The following is an 18,437-nucleotide window of genomic DNA, read 5'->3' as shown; positions in this document are numbered from 1 at the left end:
TCCTATCCCTCACTCCTTCACTATCATTCTCCCTCTTTGTGTGCCTTTCCCCCTCCCCTTCTCTCTCTCTCTATCTCCCCCTCACACTCCCCTTCTATCTCTTAAAAATTCCCAATCATTTTCTCTCTCACTCTTTGTCTCTCCCTCTCCCAATCTCACTCTACCTCTCTCCCTCTCCCTCTCCCTCACCCTGCCCCACTTTCACTTCTCCCACTCCTCCTCCTCCTACCCCCCATGCCCTCTCTTCCTCAACCACCCTCTCCCTCTCTCTCCATCCCACCTCTCCCTTTCACTCTCTCTTTTTGTATCTCTCTCTCCTCCTCCCCTCCCCTCTGTCCCCTTGTCCCAACCTGCATCCCTCTCCCCCTACTCTCTCACTCTCACACACACCCCTTTCACCTCTCCCACTCCTCCTCCACCTTCCCCCCTCTCCCTCACTTCCCTTTCTCCTCTTGCCCTCTTCCTCCTCCCCCACTCCCTTCCTCTCTCTCCCTCTTCCCCCTTCTAACTCTCTCTCTCCTCCACCTTTCACCTTTCCTCTCTCACTTGCCCTTCATCGCCTCTTCTTTTTATTTTTCAATTAAATTTCCAAAATTAATAATTTCTTAATTAATATTATTAGTACATATACATAAAATTATAATTTTTCTTTCCTTAACATATCTAGACCCTAAATGCAAAAGTATGCATGAGGAAATTTAGTAGCATATTCTTTAAAAAAACATAAATAAATAAATAAAAATTAAATATATATCCAACTTTCTTTTATTATTAATGTCTCTTTTAATATATAGATATGACACAAAGTATGTATACCATAATTAATTTTAATATGGCTTAACCTCACCATATGAATGGCAAGTTTTATATCATAACTTAAATTCAACTTTAATGAAAGTGACTATAAGAAAATTAAAGGATGTTGTTCACACTTTTTATTTTATATATATAGACAGACAAAGTATATATATCATAATTAATTTTAATATGGCTTAACCTCACCATATGAATGGCAAGTTTTATATCATAAATTAAATTCAACTTTAAGGAAAGTGACTATAAGAAAATTAAAAGATGTTGTTCACACTTTTTATTTTATATATATATAGACAGCCAAAGTATATACATCATAATTAATTGTAATATGGCTTAACCTCACCATATGAATGGCAAGTTTTATATCATAAATTAAATTCAACTTTAATGAAAGTGACTATAAGAAAATGAAAGGATGTTGTTCACACTTTTTATTATTTTTTATCCATTTAAGTAGATTAATTAATATTGAATTAAGAGTTACTCTAATTTAATATGAAGGTGATAAATGATTCTTTTCGTCTCAGGGAAACATAAAATAGATTTAAATAAAATACTGCTTGGTAAGATCTAGTGTACATTTGAACTAAAAAATATATAAAAACCATCTAGATAAGTGGATAAAAGTCAAAATAGATTGACTTCAAACTACCACAATATATGCATTTTTGTTTTGACTTAAAACATAAGCTTACATTTATATTTATAGTTTGGACGCTTGTGCTGAGAGTGCTGAAGAGCTTTGCCATGGTATTGGCAGATACATCTCACCAATACATAGGTCCACCATTGTAATTACAAAGAAATGCACACACAATATTGAAACATGTAGAAAAAGATATTGCGAAGGCGGAGGGAGGGCATGAGTTCGAATCCTAATCAACACTTCGAGGGCTTGATCTTTTCCATCGTTAATATGGGAAAAATCATAAACTTCATGGAAATGGGCGCAAAAATCATTAACTTCATGGAAATGGGGGAGAATTTCAGATTGGTGATGATATATAAAAGCATAGGATTATGATGAGCGAGATAATGTGGTATCATATCTGGTAAAGCTTGTTATTTCATTTTTGCCGATGATACCGCTCTACAAACCCGATTATCTGTATACGATCACTGTTGTTATTCTTTTACCCTTACATCGAGGTTTCAATCTTAACTACGTTGAATTGCACACACCATACAACTAGGCTCGACATATTAGATTAAGATGCATTAAAATTATTACCAATCAACAATTATTGTCGATCAGCTTAAAATTAGTGTGGGTTTTGACACCATAAAACTTCGAAAGCAACAGATTGCAAAAGTAAATAAAAATCTAGCCATAACCAAACCCTCAACAAAATTTATGTTACTCTTGTTTTTCAAAGCCAAGAAGGCTTGATCCAACGACCTTAACCCCCACCCAGAACCACGGACAACGACTTCGCTGAAAATACTTGTAAAGTTTTATCGAGGAAGTTATTAGTGGGCAGTTATAGTGTGTCACTAAACCCAGGAATACCATTGTCTGGAAATTCTGTTCTAATCATCATTCCTCAATTTAAGTTATGTTTGCGGGTGTTGGAAAAATGAATACAGTTAAAAAAACCCACCATTCAAAACCTATGTCCCTAGGTCAGTGAATGCAGTCAACTGTAGGCTCAATAAAAACACTGAGACATCAAATAGAGGGCCGACACATGGCATCAAGCGTATATTAGCCATAATCTCAACAGCAATAAGTGTGCCCTTACTGCTGTTGTACAGATCTACTATTGTACCTGGTCACTGACTATGCCCTGCTACTCTAGAGAACACTGCCAGAGCAAAACAAGGTAAAAATTAAAAAAAATAAATCTAATTATATTCTATTGTATTCCACTTCAAGCCATTCTAACTCTGCAGGATTTACGAACATAATGTTTGGGAACTTTGCAGGGTTGTCCTGCAGCCAATCAATTAACATGTGTTTCAGATGTAGGGAGGGTGAACCTAGTATGTGGTCACTGTCTTTTGGGTTCATAATGTATCATTCTTGATTTGCATTTTTCTTGTGCAGTAGTGAAATATCAAATGTATTATTCCCAAAACAAGTGATACAAGGCTGAAGAGTGTGGCCATACCTTATTGGATTCTCCTTAAGATTTACCTTCTCTGAATGGATGGCAGGCTCTCTAGTTTTAACAACATTGCATACTTTATGTTGTGTGTGATGAGTCATCATGGCCTATATGCACGAGGAGAGAAGCCTATTTCAAAATTATGCTAACAAGAACAATCTGTATAAAAGGAAATATTACTGTGTCTAATCTGAAAAATAGTGTGACATACAATGAATGGAACTGCCCCACACCTGTCATCATGGCCTATATGCACCAGGAGAGAAGCCTATTTCGAAATTATGCTAACAAGAACAATCTATATAAAAGGAATCTAGAAAAGTTAAGACAATTGTCTAAAAAATAAGAACTAATTCATAATATAAAACTCTAGTGAACCAAATTTCTCCAAATTTACATATTCTTCGTTATTTTCAACACTAACAATGGTTTCTTTCCATGGAAGAAAAGCTTTTAGCTGTCGAATTTTTCATTTTGAGTTTGAGATTGGTGAATGGGTCCACAACGGAGCTGATCGAAAAATTTAAACAGGTAATTTCGCATGATGGAAAATTTTCCACAATCCTCTCGAAAAAAATCGTTACCTAATACATATAGTGGATTCGACGTCAGCCACTCTCTATTGTATCAGCAATTTGTGCAGACTAGCTAATGTTGGATATCATTTGGTATATGTCTAGAATGATATAAATCATCGCTGGAATTCAGTCAATATCTGGTGTTCTGAAAAAACTGCGTTTATAATAATCTTCTAAGACGTAACAGAGATATACACTGGTTTGGAATACAGTTTTGCGGCATCTCCTTAGGTCAACGTTGTTGGGCAGTGGGTAAAGAACGGGTTATACAAACATAGCTGGTTCATCAACAATGGATGAAATGGAATAAGAAAATTCAGTGACACAGAAGTTCTTGGTTGGTTCACGATCAAAGAAGGATATGGGTTACAAAAATTTGATGCCATAAAATTTCCTTTGCACTTTGACAATGGCAGAAATCTCCTTTCCATTTATGTGCAAATTCATGTTACCGGATATATATATATATATATATATATATATATATATATATATATATATATATATATATATATATATATATATATATAAACATTATTGCATCAAAATGCCTTCAAATCTAGAGTACAATGAAAAACATTATTGCATCAAAATGCCTTCAAATCTAGAGTACAATGATGTTCTTATTATTTAGGGGATTTGGGTTTCTTCCGGGGAAATTAGAGGAGTAGAAAGTAAAAAAAACTACACATTTTGGTTAATCAGTACAAAACCATATATGCCAGTAGATTTGTAGACTATTAAGAGTTAAAGGAAATTTTCACTCAAATGGGGAGAGAAAAATATCAAAGTCACATTGAATAGAATAGGAAGGCACAGAAGTATCAAAGTCACATTCTCTACATGGGTCAGCCTTGTATCCATCCAATGCATGAAAATATGTTGATTCCTCAACATTCTTTTAATATTCTCCAACTAAGCAAAAACATTGTATCTCTCCACTTGTTTATCATTCATCATCATACCAAGCTGGGTCTTTATCTTCTAGTGTGTAATGAAATTGAGTTGGGGTCTTTGTCTTCGAGTGTAGTGAAATTGAGTTGAGGTATTTGTTTCTCCATCCACTAATATGGCTATGATCGGGAGCCCAACAAGAAATCTCCTCCATTATCTTAGAGTCCGAATAAGATTGCCTCTCATCATCCACCATGGTTTCCAAATTTCTAATTTCTCAAGGGACAACAATGGAATAAGTTTCGACTGAGTCCTGGACAAATGTCTAGGCCTTGCCTTGACCCTGTGAGTTGCTTCCGCTGCCACCCCTCCTACTGGATTTCAAATTACATATTATAGATCTGATCAAACAGAACATGTACCTACAACAAGAAACAAAATAGGCTCTAACTTCAACATCATGTAGACCTGTTAGGAAATAATCCAGTTCGGAATAGAATATAAAGGTTTACAAAGAATGGCTACAAGAATTTCCGGATATTCACAACAGTCATGCGTCCTAGAGGTTCCTTGCAAAGAGAGAATCGTCAAAGGAAATCAATAAAATACAATAAGCATCCTTTCATATATCTATCTCAGAAACTTAACCACGAGACTGGCCACCAGAAAAAGACCCTCTGAGCAAATTGGAAGCTGTTGTGCCCAATTTTGTCTTGATTAAGTGACCTCTGCTTCCGCATAGCACATGAGTTGATTCTCTAATGACTCTGTCATCCCCAAGCTGAAGAGACCTGCTCTGATCATCCTCTCCTGCTGTCTGTGAACCACCATCAACCGCAACGATTAGAGAGGCTCTTTTTGTCTGAACCTGGACACTTTTGGATGTTACTGCTTTACACCTTTAATTTTATAAGGCTAGGGCAGCCGCTGGCAATCGTCACAAGACCTTCATCAGATATTGGGCAATTTTTCATGTATGACAGGATTCATCTTTGCAGGCATTGAAATACCAGAGGCCAAGAAAATTCCTGTCATCTTTGCAGGCATTGAAATACCAGAGGCCAAGAAAAAAGAGAGCATGAGATAGTATAGAAATTAGATAAATTAAGCATAGCCAAAAAAATTCTACATGTACAGAGACACGTGCAGAATGCAACAAGTCAAAAATGTAATTAAGATTGTTAAAAATCACCAACCCAATGGAAACGGACCTAAACGCTGTAGCTATAACTTTGAATGCCGGCTGACCGATTATACAAGGAAGAATCTTCAAAGACAGGAATTGCCTGCTTACTGAAAGATGGTGAAATGCACTGAGATGCATGGATCTATTCTGGAATTTAATTTTGTTTCGGGCATTGCAAGGAAGCCCTAAGATACATGACTGAGTTTCATAAACAAACAGTAGTGTTCTGGAAATACAATATGAGGCACTGGATTTCAAATTACATATTATAGATCTGATCAAACAGAAACATGTACCTACAACAAGAAACAAAATAGGCTCTAACTTCAACATCATGTAGACCTGTTAGGAAATAATCTAGTTCGGAATAGAATATAAAGGTTTACAAAGAATGGCTACAAGAATTTCCGGATATTCACAACAGTCATGCGTCCTAGAGGTTCCTTGCAAAGAGGGAATCGTCAAAGGAAATCAATAAAATACAATAAGCATCCTTTCATATATCTATCTCAGAAACTTAACCACGAGACTGGCCACCAGAAAAAGACCCTCTGAGCAAATTGGAAGCTGTTGTGCCCAATTTTGTCTTGATTAAGTCACCTCTGCTTCCACATAGCACATGAGTTGATTCTCTAATGACGCTATCATCCCCAAGCTGAAGAGACCTACTCTGATCATCCTCTCCTGATGTTTGTGAACCACCATCAATAGCAACGATTAGAGAGGCTCTTTTTCTCTAAAGCTGATAGACACTTTTGGATGTTACTGCTTTACACCTTTAATTTTATAAGGCTAGGTGTTACACTAAAAAATGTCACCATGAATATTTACAGTTAGTATGGCTCAATCAACAGTCATGCTACCCTCTTAGGCAAGTCTTATGCCTCTGCTATCCATCTCAAACTCAAAAAAGGGAGAAAGTCTTGTAAAAAATGTGTTTATCTCTGGGGACGCAGGTTCTCTCTAGCCTTACCTGCGGGGACGCTCACAATGTTCACAAAAACTGCGTCTTTGGACGCTCTGTATGTCAAGGGACAGGTGCGTCCTTCTGTAAAAGGCAAAATGCGCAAGTTTCATCTTAAAAAAGTTACTTGTGGTTACTTCTAGAACTTTCTAGAGGTCAGTTTGATGAAATGGATGCGCCTCCAGCTGGTTCATGTATCCCTATTAAGGAGGAGCTTATCCCATCAATAAGGGAGCTATCCCACCCAAAGAGGGGGATTATCCCATTGATGGTGGACCTGAATAACCTCTTTACAGCACTATAAATAAAGGCATTGGGCCAGAAGGAGGAGAGGTTGGAAGCTATACATTGCTAAGGGTAAATGCTGCAGGAATTAGGACTCCCATTTAGAAGCTTGTGAGGAGAGATTGCCATCTTTACTTGTTCTATTTGGAAGTGGGTGAGCTTTGTCAAAGTAGAGGAAGACTCTTGTGGACCCTGGAAGGAGCTTGCACAACACCAAGGCTCAGGTTGTAATGGTTCCTTTTGATTACCTTTAATGCAAATTGGTCCATTCTTCTCAATAACTTGTTGTTTATGGGTTATTTCATGTACTCCTTGGTCTATATGTTGAATATGCTTTGTTTTATGTTATAATCGGGTGCTATTTAATTGTTTGACTGTTGGTGATTGCAGGTTTTGGAGAAAAGGAGGAGCTCATCCAGATCAACAAAGCTTGGACTTCTACAACAGCGTTTGGACAAAGGTAAGAACGAAACACTTGATTTCTCATATCATAATGCATGTTTAGAGAAGGATAGCTCTAGTTTGTTTTGTTTGTCATTAGAATGTCTTAGACTTCTAGGAAGGTCGGTTGTGTCCGCACTCTTGACTGATTCTGTGTGTCAAATTGGCGACCATACTGGGGAATCCATTAATGTGAAAGTCTTTTCCTTTGTGTGAACTTTGCTCTGAGAAAATCATTTTTATTTTCTGGTTTTTGACTGTGAGAATTAGTATTTGGGTGGCTTAGCTTTAGATTTAGTTAGATTTGGTTTTTCTTAACTTTTCCAGAAGGACGCACCCTCTGAGTACTGCACAGTGCGTCTTTGGACGCGTTGTTGCCGTTTGCACAGAGCGGGCCCGCGCCTGTTCTAACGGGTTGCCTGCGTCTTCCTGTAAAAATTTAGGAAAACTCCATTTTTGCTTTAATTGCTTTTAGATTTTGGTTTTTCTTAGTGTTTTCTGCCCAGATCCTTTAGTACCCTGTCAAAAATTTTCACCTGAACTTGTTTCATTAGCATTCCTGCTTTTAGCTTTCATCAATTGGGTGTTTTGAGTCTCTTTCTTGAGAAATTCTTGATTTGATTTCCTTTGATCATTACTTGGAGGTTTGTCTCAGTCTTTTCACAATTTTCCATCTTTTTGCTTCTGTTTTTGCAAAAAAAATTCCCCCTCATTCGCCGGGGGGGGCTAAATTGTGTATGAGTATTAATCGCCTTTGAGTGTTTTATTTTTGATCTTTGGAACTCTCACCCAATTTTCTCGACTTGCACTTGATTGGTTCTTAGATCACATTAGAATCATCTTGTGTTTGAGGATCCTCTTGCATAGATCACATTTGCATAATTAGAATTCTCATTTTCAGAATATTATTGAAAAATGTGCATAGATTACATTTGCATACTTTTCAAGTGAATTGTGCTTAGATTAAAATTGCATAGTTTACATTCTGAAAAATCAATTGTAGATTTAGATCAGCTTTCTTTGATTTGAATTTACACAAAAAATAAAAATAAAAAAAATGGTTTGGAATTGATTTGCATTAGTTTTTCTTGATAAAATTAGTGCATTAGAGAATTTGTTATATTTTCTCTTAGTGATCAATTTTTTGCATTGTTGGAAGTGAATGGAAACTCTCTCCTTACTTTAGTTAGGATTCATCGAATTGAAAAGATTACATTATCATATTCGATTGCATTCAGTTGAGTCGGGTCATAACACCATTGGTTTCATCTCCATTTACCCCTTTGAGTAATAACAGCCTTAATAACACAGCGCTTAATTAAAATTCATCTAGTAATTTTTACATTTCTAGGGCTCTGATACACCAATATAGCTTAGGCTAGTGTCTTGGAGTAGGTGAGTACTTAACTCTCCAAGACAGTAAAACCAAACAAGTAGCTGATCTTGAGTTAGAATCAAATCCAATTGTTACATTTACACTCTGGGAAAGCTCCTCTTAAAGGAGAAGCACGAGCTCGTTTCCAAACCAGTGAGGGGATCAATCCTCCCTCGTTGGGAACGACGCCAGACAGTACATATTATAAACGGTAAACCTCGGATTAACCATTGTCGAGGAGCCAGGGGTCACTTATCGGTAAACCTTGGATTATTGTCAAGGAGCCGGTAAGGGGATTGAGCTTGTTACTCTGCCCTTGCGTGCTGTCGGAGTTTAGACTGTTCCCCCAGGTGTACTTGTGGCCATTGGTAACCTTAGTGACCATAATCTTTAGGATTCTACCCAAGGTGACGGTGGAGGGAAGGTCCCACTGTACCTGGAGCAGACGTCGGTTATACTCACTTGGATTTTCCGGGGGGTTCGCTTCACTTCGAGACGGTTAAAGTGGAGGAACTTGGTCCGGTCTATTCATTAAGCAGGTTGCCGGGGTAACTGTTCCACCCACCACTTCTGTACTGAATTCGGCGATGTTGGGCTTCATCACCAACTAGTGTTTTCGGTCTGGAAGGCTACTGTTTGTGTATGGTTTGACTCCTAGATTTGATAGCGCGTGTTAATTTGTTTGTTTTTACTTTTAGAGACCATAGGTGTGAATTGTGAATTTTAGTTGTTAAGTGTGAATTGTGAATTGTTAATTTTAGTTTTAAATTGTTAATAAAATTCACTGAAGTTGAATATAATGGAAAATGCTCCGGAATTTATCAACCTAGGAACCCCTCCCAATGAAAATCGTAGTACTTTTCCTTACTTTGGAAATGTTGGTCCTCCTTATATGGCTACTTTGTCATTACCTGGATTTACAATAGGATTACCGATATGGTTATTTTCAACTTCGTTGGCCCAAAATACTCCAATTGTTCCATCTCAACCGGATGCTTCACCTCAACAGAGTTCACCATCTCAACATCACCAACCTTCTGTTGACCCTTTACCTTCTTCGCCTAATTTTTCTTCCTCCATTTCTTCCTCTTCGCCTGGTAAAAGCCTTGATGCTAGTAACCAGGAGGCTAAGAAGAAGAAGAAAGGGAAGAAGAAGAAGAAGAAGAAGAAGCAAGATAAGAAAGAAGTCAACCAACCAACCATGGCTGTAAGTGTTAGTTGTGTTGAGGAAAATTCCGACATGCACCGTAAACCCAAATACCCTTGCAGGCTTTGTAAGGGTGACCACTTCCTTCTCAATTGTCTTGGTATTCCAAAGGTCTTGGAAGTATGGTCAGAAAAATCTCATCAACTTTCCATTGATCCATCAACCAGTGATAGTTAGGTTCCTGGGAAAAAGGGTAAAGTTAGGTTTCCTTGTAAGTTATGCAAAGGGAGTCATCAAAATCACATTTGCCCTCACATGGATGAAGCCTCAACATTGTTGGAAAACCTTATTGTTCCACAGCAAGAATTTCCAACTGGTTACCGTAAACTTTCTCCCAACCTACCGTCAACTGACGGAGTGATTGATCTAACTTCAAGTACACTCAATCACACTCTTCCATTGGAGAGTGAAACTCATGTCACTCAGGTTGATGATCCTTTAGTTGATCAAGTGGTCGATTCAATTTCACATTCAGTCGATCACACTCTCCTTTTCGAGAGTAAATTTCATACCGCTGATGTTCTTCTTGTTACATCAGATTCTTCTATGCCGAGGGGCATTTCACCTGTTTCTACAGAACCCCCTCCAAGCACTGAGGTCTTTTCCTTTGATTGGAATAGACTGACAGAACCTCGTCTTCCTTCCTCCATCCCTTTCCAAATCATTGTCAAGGCTGGTGGTAGGGACATACATCGTACTCAGGTAGATGAAGGTGCTTCTGTTAGTATTTTATCCTCAACTGTTTGGAAAGCTTTGGGTTCCCCTCAGCTTGCCCCTATTACGCAGAATCTGAAAGCTTTTAACAGAACCATTAGTGAACCTTTAGGAATCCTTCCTAAGTTTTCTATTACCTTGGAAGGTAAAACTGTCTGTATTGATCTTATGGTAGTTCGAGGTCCCTTGGATTTCAATTTACTCCTTGGGCGAGACTATGTTTATGCAATGAAAGTTGTCGTATCGACACTCTTTCGCATGATGTCTTTCCCTCACAATGGCAGTATTGTGACTGTAGACCAGCTTTCGTTCCCTAGTCTTGTTTCCCCTACCAATAATATGACAACCCTAAATGTTCCTGATTCTAGAGTGGTATCTACCCTACCATGGGTTAATTATGTGGCAACTGATCCCATGTTTTCAGTTACCGATGTACGTGAGCCTCTCACTGTTTTATCATCTTCCTTTGAGATAGATCCGGTAATTGACATGGAAAACTCTATGGGATTACTTGAACACGATGTTCTTATCCCTTTTGAGTCCCTTGACATGTGTTCCTTCCAGAGAAGTGTTCTTCCTTCTGATGAAGACCTTTTGGAAGCCATGATCAAGGTGTGTCCATTGACATGTCTTTCTTCCAGTTGGAAGCCATGATCAGTGAGTACGAGGATAGTTTTGTTCCTGTGTCAACCTCGTTAAAAAATGAAATAGGGTGTTGCGAGGATAGTTTTTTCCTGTATCAACCTCGTTAAAAAATGAAATAGGCTGTAGTGAGGAAAGTTCCTTTTACTGTGTCAACCTCGTTAAAAAATGAATCAGTGAGTTCGAGGATAGTTTCTTCTAGTATCAACCTCGTTAAAAAATGAAACTGGAAGTCATGAGCATAGTTCCTTGTCTTGTGTCAAGCTCATTAAAAAATGAAACAAGGAGTTATGAGGAAAGTTCTTGTTACTGAGTCAACCTCATTAAAAAATGAATCAGGTAGATAATAAATTATATAGGAAAGTAGGATTAGCGAGGAAAGTTCCTTTTACTGTGTCAACCTCGTTAAAAAATGAATCAGTGTGTTCGAGGACAGTTCTTTTACTGAGTCAACCTCATTAAAAAATGAATCAGCTAGATTTTAGGATATGTAGATAGATTGTAGAAAGTAAGTGTGTGCGAGGATAGTTCCTGTTACTGAGTCAACCTCGTTAAAAAATGAATCAGGTGCGAGGATAGTTCCTGTTACTGAGTCAACCTCGTTAAAAAATGAATGAGGATAGTTCTTTTCTTGTGTCAACCTCCTTAAAAATGAAACAACTCCCTTTTCAAGTTAAATATTGAAAATAAACCTTCATTTCATCCAGCCGGTTGAATGCAATGAAGCCTGGGGGGCATGTACCTCGCTTTGCATCATTGTGCTAGGGGCATGCGAACTTTTTGAGCATAGTTCCTTGTCTTGTGTCAAGCTCGTTAAAAAATGAAACAAGGGTAGGTTAAGTAGGTAGATTGTAGATAGTAGTCATGAGCATAGTTCCTTGTCTTGTGTCAAGCTCATTAAAAAATGAATCAAGGATCTTAGAGCATAGTTCCTTGTCTTGTGTCAAGCTCGTTAAAAAATGAATCAAGGTTTTTAGAGTAAAGTTTTTTGTTAGGTAGATTGTAGAGAGTAGTTCTGAGCATAGTTCCTTGTCTTGTGTCAAGCTCGTTAAAAAATGAAACAACTCCCTTTTCAAGTCGAATCTTTACAAGATCTTGAAAGTAAAGCTCCATTCCATCCAGCTGGTTGAATGAAATGAAGCTTGGGGGGCATGTACCTTGATTTGCGTCATTATGCTGGGGGCATGTGAACTTATAACAAGCATAGTTTTTCGTTTCAAGCTTGCGTAAACATGAAACCGAATCCGAGCATAGTTCTTTTCCTGTGTCAAGCTCGTTAAAAAATGAAACAAATCCTCCTCTACTTGAGTTGAGAGTTTGACTAGACCTCATAGATGTTAAGTTGAATATTTAGGTTAGTTAGTTTTGCATAATTTTCTTATAGTTTAGGTCGGGTCTTACAAACGAGCTCGTTCATGAACCTTCATTTCATCCAATTGGTTGAACGAAATGAAGCAGGGGGGCATGCACTCTAGCAGTTACGCTTAGGGGGCATCAAGCACAGTTTTCTCTCTGTTTCAAGCTTGTGTAAAAATGAAACTACTCTGAAGCATAGTTTTTCTCTGTTTCAAGCTTTTGTAAAAATGAAACCTATATCGAGTCAATTTCAGTTATTTTCAAGACTCGTTAAACTCATGAAAATACCGAGATTATTTTGCTATCTTTCATTCTCGTAAAACATTTGAAAATGCCGAGTTCTTTTCGTCTTTTCCTGCTCGTAAATTAAATTGAAAGTCGGCCATATGAGTACATTTTTATCATTTTTTCGAACTCATTAAAACTTACGAAAAAATGAAAACCATGAGTACATTTTTATCATTTTTTCGAACTCATTAAAACTTACGAAAAAGTGAAACCTCAGAGTCATCTTTTAAGCCCTTTTCTGACTACTAAAACATGAAAAGATTGTCGAGCGTTTCTTTTGCACTCGTTAAAACGGAATTAAAAGACGGTCCCCTTTTAGCTCTTTTCTGACCGTAAAATCAGGAAAAGATTGCCGGGTTTTTGTCGTTTCAAACTCGATAAGGAAATAAAACGGCGTGTCCTTGATCGCTTTTTACTTTTCAGGTCAACGACACTATTATGAAAGTACTCCTTGGTCGCAAGATCAAGTGGTTCCCCCAGGTATTATTTTATACTTTTTCGGGCTTGAGGGACACAAATGTACGAAAAAGTTCAACGTGGAGTCTCCTTTAGTTTTTTCAGACTCTCTAAAATTGAAAAACGCCGAGTTTCTCCTATACTGGACTCGTTAAACTTTTACAGTAGAGGACCTGTTCAATTACAAACAGGAACGAACCACTCCTTCCTAGGGTTCGAATTTAAACTAGGTTGGACTCGTCCGAAGGATGAGCTTACAATCAAGCATATGTTATCCTCCTCAATCTTGTTAAAAATAAAGAGGTACTTGCCAGAAATGGTGGGGGAAAAGAGAGAAAAATGAACCTATTTGTCACCCTTTGTCTCAAAAGAAACTTTATTACCACTCTTGAACACGACACTTTTTCATTTCACCTGGGTTGGGAAATCTTTTACCTCACAGTTAACCAAACCACTTTGAAAATCTTTAGCCGGATTTCGGGAATCACTTTGAGTTATTCGTCACCAAGCCATCTGTTGTGTCGTTATGTGTTCAAGAGGTCTGCGAGAAAAACTTTCATCTGCAAAATACTTGTCATCCATTTGACCATCCCTGAGTCAGTCCTCACAGCAACATTTCTTCAACTTGAACAATGATTTCGTGTTGTGGGCTTGCCTGCAACGGGTCGCTTTCTATCGACATCGACACATTATCTAGAAAGATGACTTAGGAATCGACAGTACCTTGAAGTCTGCATGCATCAATGGCAGGTTTCTCGCCTTTGACGTCAGTTTACATCATTGACTTTCGATCAAAGGATTCCGTGAAGTGTTCGACATCAAAACATCTATTCACATTTCACGGGTTGTGCTTGGTACTTTGAGAACCATTGACATTACTGGTGGTCTCTCTCACACTTGTTAACAGTTTACATCATTGACTGGTAATCAAGTGGTTTCTACCATGTTCGACATCAAATCATTTAATCACATGGCTAGAATCGTACCAATTCGGGAAGTAGAAGTGAAGACCCTGGATCTAGTTTCTACCATCCAGGCTGCGAGGAGTTTTGTATTCATTATCTATGTAGACTAATCATAAACAGATGGCTGCGTCCATACTGTGTCTACAAAAGTCTATAAAAATGATGTATTGCAAGATCATTCCTGTATCAGAGTAGTTAGTCCATTAGTTAAAGTTTTGAATCTGAGAATGGGAATGCCTACCTCAGTGATGATATAATCTTATACATGTATTTTGTGTTGAAAATTGCAGGTTCCAACCAGGTCATCCACAAGACAATCCTTGAAATGATAAAGTGCTTCACCCTTCCTAGAATTACAAAACCCTAATCTATTCCAGGCTTCGCACTTTAGGGGGCAATCTGTTACACTAAAAAATGTCACCATGACTATTTACAGTTAGTATGGCTCAATCAACAGTCATGCTACCCTCTTAGGCAAGTATTATGCCTCTGCTATCCATCTCAAACTCAAAAAAGGGAGAAAGTCTTGTAAAAAATGTGTTTATCTCTGGGGACGCAGGTTCTCTCTAGCCTTACCTGCGGGGACGCTCACAATGTTCACAAAAACTGCATCTTTGGACGCTCTGTATGTCAAGGGACAGGTGCGTCCTTCTGTAAAAGGAAAAATGCGCAAGTTTCATCTTAAAAAAGTTACTTGTGGTTACTTCTAGAACTTTCTAGAGGTCGGTTTGATGAAATGGATGCGCCTCCAGCTGGTTCATGTATCCCTATTAAGGAGGAGCTTATCCCATCAATAAGGGAGCTATCCCACCCAAAGAGGGGGATTATCCCATTGATGGTGGACCTGAATAACCTCTTTACAGCACTATAAATAAAGGCATTGGGCCAGAAGGAGGAGAGGTTGGAAGCTATACATTGCTAAGGGTAAATGCTGCAGGAATTAGGACTCCCATTTAGAAGCTTGTGAGGAGAGATTGCCATCTTTACTTGTTCTATTTGGAAGTGGGTGAGCTTTGTCAAAGTAGAGGAAGACTCTTGTGGACCCTGGAAGGAGCTTGTACAACACCAAGGCTCAGGTTGTAATGGTTCCTTTTGATTACCTTTAATGCAAATTGGTCCATTCTTCTCAATAACTTGTTGTTTATGGGTTATTTCATGTACTCCTTGGTCTATATGTTGAATATGCTTTGTTTTATGTTATAATCAGGTGCTATTTAATTGTTTGACTGTTGGTGATTGCAGGTTTTGGAGAAAAGGAGGAGCTCATCCAGATCAATAAAGCTTGGACTTCTACAACAGCGTTTGGACAAAGGTAAGAACGAAACACTTGATTTCTCATATCATAATGCATGTTTAGAGAAGGATAGCTCTAGTTTGTTTTGTTTGTCATTAGAATGTCTTAGACTTCTAGGAAGGTCGGTTGTGTCCGCACTCTTGACTGATTCCATGTGTCACTAGGGCAGCCGCTGGCAACCGTCACAAGACCTTCATCAGATATCGGGCAAATTTTCATGTATGACAGAATTCATCTTTGTAGGGATTGAAATACCAGAGGCCAAGAAAAAAGAGAGCATGAGATAGTTTAGAAATTAGATAAATTAAGCATAGCCAAAAAAATTCTACATGTACAGAGACAAGTGCAGAATGCAACTGAAACAAGTCAAAAATGTAATTAAGATTGTTAAAAATCACCAACCCAATGGAAACGGACCTAAACGTTGTAGCCAAAACTTTGAATGTCGGCTGACTGATTATGCAGGGAAGAATCTTCAAAGACAGGAATTTCCTGGTTACTGAAAGATGGTGAAATGCACTGAGATGCATGGATCTATTCTGGAATTTAATTTTGTTTCGGGCATTGCAAGGAAGCCCTAAGATACATGACTGAGTTTCATAAACAAACAGTAGTGTTCTGGAAATACAATATGAGGTATTGGATTTCAAATTACATATTATAGATCTGATCAAACAGAAACATGTACCTACAACAAGAAACAAAATAGGCTCTAACTTCAACATCATGGCTCTAACTTCAACATCATGTAGACCTGTTAGGAAATAATCCAGTTCGGAATAGAATAGAATAGAAAGGTTTACAAAGAATGGCTACAAGAATTTCTGGATATTCACAACAGTCATGCGTCGTAGAGGTTCCTTGCAAAGAGAGAATCGTCAAAGGAAATCAATAAAATACAATAAGCATCCTTTCATATATCTATCTCAGAAACTTAACCACGAGACTGGCCACCAGAAAAAGACCCTCTGAGCAAATTGGAAGCTGCTGTGCCCAATTTTGTCTTGATTAAGTGACCTCTGCTTCCGCATAGCACATGAGTTGATTCTCTAATGACTCTGTCATCCCCAAGCTGAAGAGACCTGCTCTGATCATCCTCTCTTGCTGTCTGTGAACCACCATCAACAGCAACGATTAGAGAGGCTCTTTTTTTCTGAACCTGACAGACACTTTTGGATGTTACTGCTTTACACCTTTAATTTTATAAGGCTAGGGCAGCCGCTGGCAATCGTCACAAGACCTTCATCAGATATTGGGCAATTTTTAATTCATAGCTTCTTCAATGCTATGAACTTACCTGAAATACAAGACATCTCCTTGTCCCCAACACTATCACTGTTGCAGAGTGCCATTCTTTCCAGCACAGGGAAATTGGAAGCCAAGGCACTCAAACTCTCAACCGAAATAGCAATGCCCATCAAGACAAGTTCTTGCATCTGAAGACATTTGTTTGCAATGGACAGTAACTCTTCCTCGCCAATTCTTTTGGACTTGCCACTATCAAGGTGCACCTCTCTCAGTTTCCTACATCCATTTGCAACTGCATAAATACCTCGATCAGGACAATCAGACACCCTGCCAATATAAAATACTTCCAGCTTTGAGCACTTTGAAACAGCCATCAAACCTCTATCACCTAAATGCATGTTTTCAATTTGCAATTCCGTCAGCTATTGCAAGTTTCTAGTGTAAATGCATGTTTTCAATTTGCAATTCCGTCAGTTGTTGCAAGTTTCTAGTGTTGATTTCCAACAACTGATCCCAAGACCTTGAATTCCGTGATAAAATGAGCGTCCTTAGACACTTGGATCCCGATAATAGTGGGGCAAATAGCTGCCCGTTATAAAGATCTTTAAGGCACAATCGTTGTAGCTTACCTTGCCCTGGCCCTATTCTTTCTGTTTGAACATCTAATCTTCTAAGTCTTTTAGCTGTAAGATCTTCCAGTTCGTTGCAATTCTTAAGTATTGAATTCAAACCCTTCGCTCCAAATCCACATGACCCGCATGAAAATTTCTTAATAGGACCACATACAAGTGAGAAGGACTCTAGACCCTCATCAGTAATCTCGATGCATCCCTTCAGTTTGATCTTATTGAGATGAGTGAAACTCTTTCCAATTAAAGAAAGTGCCTTGTTGTCAATACTGGGAAATTTTCTGGAGCATTTCAGAGCCAGAACAGTCACATGTTCAAATCTAGTGATCAGGGCTAGAAGCAAGGAGGAAAGCTCAGTTCGAGCAAGGAGAACTAGGCGTTGCCTGCTTTTCGATTCAATGCGGTGCCATCTAATGTAGACTAGGGAAAAAGCATTTCGATCTTCATTTGTGAGCTTCTGGAAAATCGAGGCCAAGCATTCATCCGGTAAATATACAATGAGATCCCGCTCTAGATACACACCAAACTGTTCGACCTTGTTCTTCTCCAGAAAAAGGCCCATTGGTGGAGGAGCTAAAGAAGAGCTGGATTGACCCATCAGACCTAAGAACTCAATCAGAAAATATTCAATTAGCTTAAGATAAGTTTATGGGTTAAAAAACAGAAGGAAACAAACAAATTTGATCTGAAATTGCGCTTGACAAATTCTTAACCGCCTAACAAAGGGAAAGCTGGATATTTTCGGCAAAAACCTAAATTCTGAGACTTGAGGTAACAGTTCCTAACAGTAAAACCAAGAATTTCATGTAAATCCCCAAAACCCTAACTCGGAAAGCACACTAATTGACAAAAGCCACTGATACAATGGAACCACCAAACAAATCGCTACATCATAGAACCAAATCAATGTGTTAAAAACAGAATTCATATCAATATTTACCTCAGCTGCTAGGTATTCAAGCACAGCTGCAAGAAAAATGGGGGCTCCAAT

General features: G+C 38.3%; 1 pseudogene; it reads right to left on the bottom strand.

Moving 5' to 3' along the window:
- Nucleotides 1–16,168: 16,168 nt before the first annotated feature.
- LOC149222946 (F-box protein SKIP2-like) lies at nucleotides 16,169–18,044 on the bottom strand (annotated as a pseudogene).
- Between the last annotated feature and the right edge of the window lie 393 nt (nucleotides 18,045–18,437).

This window comes from Pinus tabuliformis, chromosome Q (assembly GCF_031772625.1).
Source record: "Pinus tabuliformis cultivar Carrire ecotype Pingquan chromosome Q, CPIR1, whole genome shotgun sequence".
Classification (NCBI taxonomy): domain Eukaryota; kingdom Viridiplantae; phylum Streptophyta; class Pinopsida; order Pinales; family Pinaceae; genus Pinus; species Pinus tabuliformis.
This window is presented reverse-complemented; position numbering and strand designations above follow the sequence as displayed.